The sequence below is a fragment of the Dermacentor andersoni genome, chromosome 6, assembly GCF_023375885.2.
Source record: "Dermacentor andersoni chromosome 6, qqDerAnde1_hic_scaffold, whole genome shotgun sequence".
NCBI lineage: Eukaryota > Metazoa > Arthropoda > Arachnida > Ixodida > Ixodidae > Dermacentor > Dermacentor andersoni.
In genome coordinates, this window is record NC_092819.1 from 145579122 (window position 1) to 145585233 (window position 6112).

Below are 6112 nucleotides of genomic sequence, written 5' to 3' on the forward strand. Positions count from 1 at the left end.
TCTCACACTTCAAAAGTCTACCCGCCGTGGTTGCTTAGTGGCTGTGGTGTTGGGCTGCTAAGCATGAGGTCGCGGTATCGAATCGCGGCCACGGCGGCCGCATTCCAATAGGGACGGAAGGCGAAAACACCCGTCTACTTAGATTTAGGTGAACGTCCAAGAAGCGTCAGCCTAAGGATACGCAGGCTCGCCTGCCAGCCCTCTGATCGAAAGGGCGAAATGGAAACAGAGTGCCGCACCACGATTAAAAGATCACCTCCTCGTCAAGGACGTATGTTACTAAATGCATGGCTGAAGCATCAGGCGCAGACACGCCACAACCCGCGAAGGCCCCTAGGAAATTGAGAGCCAACGTGAATGTGCTCTCGAATTGAAAGGACGCTACGGAAGCGAAACTGGATTCGCTGACATTAAGAGTCGACGCCTTAACCAATGACTTTACGGTATTCCATAGTCAGGTAGCCATTTTGCTGCAACAAGTGATGTAAAAGCCCAATACGTTGGACGCTCGGCTCCCTCCAGTGTCTGGCTTAGCCGCAGCGCAACAAGAAACTGTGCAACATCATGGCCCCTTCAGGGTCCAAACCCTCCAGGGTCCACCGGACGTCATAGTATTACAGGAAGCCAGTGGCGCGGTATAACAACCGGGCTATAAGGCGTATCTACCGCCAGGGTACGATGCCGGAACCGTCACGGGGAGCTTCACCGCCTTTCTCGAGCAGCACAGCATTAGAACATAGCATTGAATAGGTCACGGAAGGACTAAATCCTTCTTGAAATTGTGTCGGGGAAAAGCGGTGATGCAAACCTCTTTATTCTTGATGCTTAAAGCCCACCCAAAGACAAGGATACGGGTATACTGGAGGTCTTGGCCAGGACCCTGAAGCTAGCGGTCATGGCTCAGTTGCTCATTGTAGGGGATTTTAATGCGCCGCACACAGATTAGGGCTACGTCAGAACCAGCACGAAGGGTAATAAAGCGTGGCAGGTGGTTCAAAATTTGCGCTTAACCGTTTCATTCAATGCACAGGAATGCACGAGGCTGGGTAACAGTATCAGCGTAGACACTTCCCAGGTTGCGACCATGCTTACGAACATTCAAGATGCCATATGGGTCAAAATGGGAAGCACGTTAGGCAGTGACCATTGCATCCTGTCTACCACCTTCGGAACGGCCAGACACAAGACAGTCCCGACCAAGTCGCGCACCATGACTGGGAAAAATTCAGGAATCTAAGGGGGCGCGTTGATCAAGCAGAGATTTTCGACCTGAAAGAATGGGTAGAGTCACTGAAAAGGGACGTAAACAAAACCACGGTGGAGATGTCTATGCAAGAGAAAGGGCAAATCTCCGACTCCAAACTACCGTACACGTTGGAGGCGCATCTGAGTCTACAGAAGCGCCGGAGAAGGACTAAGCTTGACAGACCACTTAGAAAAAGAATATCGCAGCTGGAAAGACAGATAGAAGCTTATACTATGGTGCTTCAGGACAAGCAATGGGATCAAGGTTTTGGTACTGGCTAGTGGGTATTCCATTGATTCAAACGTAACTTACAGCGCACACAAGAACAGGGGACCGAAAGAACAACGAAGACAAGCGCTGACTTCCAATGTGATTCTTGTTGCTGCATTTCTGTCGTGGTGTCCCGATCCAGCAGATCCGATGCCCCGCTGTAGGGGGCGGAGGCGGAGGCCGCATAATCAGCGGCGGCTCGGCGTGTGATGCCTCGAGCCGTGGCGTGGGCCGCCTCATTGCCCGCGAGTTGGACATCGGTGTGTGCCGGGGTCTAGAGGAGGAAGACCGTAGAATTTTGAGGTTGCAAGGGCGATGACGAGTTAGCGTCGTCACAAATTTGGAGTATGCGGGCCGCTTCGTGCGAGACGCGACCGCGCGCGAAGCCGCGGATTTCCGTCTGCGAGTCGCTGATCACGATCGCAGCGTTCGGCATCGCGGCGAGTGGTAGGCCTTTCGCGGTTTCTTCAGCCGCCTCCGTGTTTACCGTGGTCACCGTGGCACTTCGAGTTCTAGAAACTTGTCGGTGCTCGCATTGAGTGGAGTGCCGACCGCCCTCTTGAAAGCCTTTCGCATCATGCACTCGACCTTGTTCTTTTCACGCCCTGTCCACTTCAGGTGGGCAGCGTCCACCTGAATCGCGTACGCCTGCACGAGACGGATTGTGCAGTGTTCGCGCATACCATTGCGTCTATTCGTGATGCGACGCAGGAGACGGATCGCGTCATCTACTGAACGACGAAGTCTTCGCACCGTCTCTCCGTTATGACCACTAGCCTGCAAGTGTAACCGCAGCATTCTAATTTTCTCTACGTGCGGTACGGGACTTACATCTGCCAATATATAGCGTATTTTGGAGTATTCCCGTTCCTCGTCACGCAGCGTTTTACGACCTCTGCTTGTGGGTTTGTAGATTGAGAGTTCGGACTTGGTAGCCGAGTACTTGAGGCCCGCTCCACGCAAGTAATTCTGGACCCCATCTACTCCTGTCTGTAGCGTTCGCTCGACGCGACTGTCACATCCTCCCTCGTGAACCCAGAGGGTGATGCCATCCGCGTAGAAACTGTGATGCAATCCTTGTACGTCTGTAAATTTATCGGGTAGACCGAGTAGAACTAAATTAAAGAGTAATGGTGATATGACGGTCATTGCGGCGTGCCGGACGGACACGTCTGAAATTCTGGCGATTCCTCGTCGCCGATGACGAGTCATGCGCGCCTGCTCGCGAGGAAATCTCTAACGTAATATACGTTCTTTGGCCTAGTCCGAATGTTCGAACTGTTTTTAAAATCGCTTGGTGTTTAACGTTGCCAAAGGCCTTTTTAATATCTAAGCCGAGAATTGCGTTACTGGAGCTGGTAGTGTTGTCTACGATCTGGTGTTTAAGGTGAAGCAACACGCCCTGTGCGGAGAGATTACGGCGGAATCCTAGGATGGGGGGTGTGTGGTAATGTGTCACGGTCTTCGAGAAAGTCGGTCACGCGGGTGAAAACTGTGTGTTCCATGACTTTGCCGACGCAACACGTAAGCGAAATCGGTCTTAGATTATCGAGCGTAACTTGCTTGCGAGGTTTAGGAATGATGATAACGCGGGCACGTTTCCACGCATCGGGAAGGGAGCCGCCTCGCTAGCACTCGTTGACGTGGCGAGTCGGGAGATTGACTGGTCGTCTAAGTTACGGAGAGTCTTGTTGGTAACCCGGTCCGCGCCGGGCGCCGATCGGGTGTTTAGTTCGAACAGGACTATACGAATTTCTGCTTCGCTAAATTCCGTGTCCAGTTTCTCCTTGGAGATGCCGTCCTATCGGGCGTGCTGGATGCTTTCGGCCTTCTTAAACTAACAGTCACGTATTGCGCCGAGGATGTTATCGCCTTGATAATCTCTGACTAGTCGGCGAGTCTTGTGGCCTTTAGCGGCCCGAGTCTCCTCCGGATCTGATAGGTGTCGAAAGAGGCGCCAAGCGCCCGCCCCGGTCATCTGCCTCTCGAGGCCGTTGTACGTGTATTCCCACTGTGCCCTGCATACCTGGAGTGCGTGTTCTTCGATGTCTCTGTCCAATTGTGCTATGCATTTGCGCGATGCCTTATTATGTCTTTGCCATTTCCATCTCTTTAGGAGTGCTCGCTTTCCTTCCCACATGTGCAGGAGCCTGCTGTCAATTATTTCGAGGTTTGCCTCAGGCGGAACGTCACTCGTTGCCGCGTATACGTCGCTTCTCAGCGTCTCGGTGCACTTTCTATGTTCGTAATCGGCTCATCGGGTCACCCTGCTTCTTCTCGTTTCTTGCGGAACGCGTCCCACTTCACAAGTTTGTGTTTACGGCCTTTGCCTTCAGGATTAATCCCACGGCCGCTCGGGCCCATGGCTATGGCGATCTCAATCAACGCGTGGTCCCTCCCCAAATCTTTTTCCGTATTTTGCCAGTGCGCTGTGGTTACATTCGAGAAGAATGCGAGGTCTCGTAGCGTGTCGACACTCACGCTGTTCCCTCTGCGTGTAGGATCGGCGGGATTCGCGATCAGTTCAAGCCTAAATTTGGTCTCGTGGGTCTCCCAAAGGTGTTTGCCCTTGGGTGTTTCTTGGGCGTACCCTCAGGCTCCGTGGGGCGCATTAATAGACAGTTTTAGTTACACGTACGTAGAGGCTTCACGTACGCAAACGTGAAAAGCCTACGTGCCTTACGTGCACGCCATCTGAAACGCTTTTAGCTACACGTACGCTACGCACGCCAAGAGGGACCCCGTAGCTACATCTATCGGGAAATGTGAACACGGCGGTAGCCAATTCAATCCTGTCGCCGCGTTTCGATGCAAGCCGTCTGCGCGCGCGCGGCCCGCTATCACTTGTTCGTGATCTCGGGGAACTCCCACGCGAAGCTGTCTACGTGCGCAAGAAACGCACGCAAAGAATTGAATCTCACGTACGTCCGTGAGACGCGCGCGCGCCCGCTACGTTGTACGCATGCGCACTGCTGACACGTAGAAGCTCTACGTACGCAAAGACTCTACGTACGTGTAACTAAAACTGTCTAATGTCGCACGCAACAAGTAGAGTCACGCCGTCGGGAACCGCGCGCGCCCCCGGAGCAGTTCCCCGAATCGGTGCTGCAGCGCGGGTTTACTGTATATACACGTTAAGGATGAAGAGTCCTCAGCCGCTCCTAGGAATTAATTCTACGAATACGTGAGGTATCTTTACGCAGGAAAGTTCGCGATGCGCCACAGTGACGTTAAGTCGAACGAGCATGGCGGCGACTGGCGCGCTACCACCACTCCTGGCCCCGCGCCACCCGCCACGCGGGGTGTAGCCCGTTTCCTTCTTTGCCTGTTGTCCGTCGCGGTCGTTTCTATGGCTTTTTAGCCAGCTAGTTTGACGGGATGGTTTGTCTCCTGTGAAAGGATCATGTTCGGTTTCGTCTCGCGGCTGCGTATGAAATGCTGGAGATGACCGCGCTTTCTCCTGTAGCCCCGCCAGTTCCATTGCTACAGTGTGTATTGTTGTTTTCTAGTTTTAGTGTGGTTGCTTCGGTGTGTAGCCATGGTGATACTTGCGTTTAATTTAATCCATGGCTATCGAGGCGACTTCGTTACTGCTGCGGTTGCAGTTGCGGTTGCGTCTCTACGTGTGTGAGCATGTTTTGCTGCTGCTGATTGTGCTGTTTCTGTATAGCGTGCGGCTTTCTCATCGCTCTGGTTAGTCCGCCTGCAGCTGACAGCAGCCTCGCTTCTATGTCGTCTATGCGCGCCAAGTGCCCGGCGAATATTTGTGTGATTTACTCAGAGAGCTTACCTTCAGCATTATTCAATATTTCGTTCATATGTGCCGTCTGTTTTGCAAAACGTTCCTCGAGGCTATTCTCAAGGCTGTCTACTCGTTTCTGTAGTTTCTCGTAACGGCTGCATGGCTCTTTGGTTAACGCGACTAAAAATATATTCCATACAGTGCGCCATCCTGAGTACTTAAGGTACAACCACATTCTTTTATTTATTTCACGCCTATTCAAATAATGTACATTGAATGCTGCTTTTCTTACGAAACCTTTTAAGCAAACGCTCTGCTGCAGAAACATGAATGGTATGCGGGAACCCAGCTGCAGACAAATGTTTAAACATATTTTTTAGGCTTGTATAAATCATAATCTTACGATGAATTTGCCCAGGACCGTGTGCACAAGAGGGAGACGAAGAGGAATAGGTAGATTGTCTCCTGGAGCTGGGACATGTGTATCAGCCTGCGCGTTTACCACTAACGTTCCCCATGTAAATAGTTCGACATACATTTGTGCGTCGGGCTTCCTCTTCCTAACAATTTGTGAACATACGGGATAACGACTAAAAACGGAGCTTCGCAGTGGCCGCCGCTTCGGTTCTTCACCCATGTCACAGGAGAAGGTGCCTAGTTCGGAGATGACTGCGTCGATCGCGTTGATTGTCGTACTCACACATCCGCGAGATCCAGGAAGCTTCTGCGGCACCGATGGGGACGACGTCGACGGGTGGCTGGCCATGTATGAGCGGGTCAGTAGCCGCAACAAATGGGGTCCCACAGTGGTGGTGACGAACATAATTTTTTACTTGGAACTATTTCATAGGTGT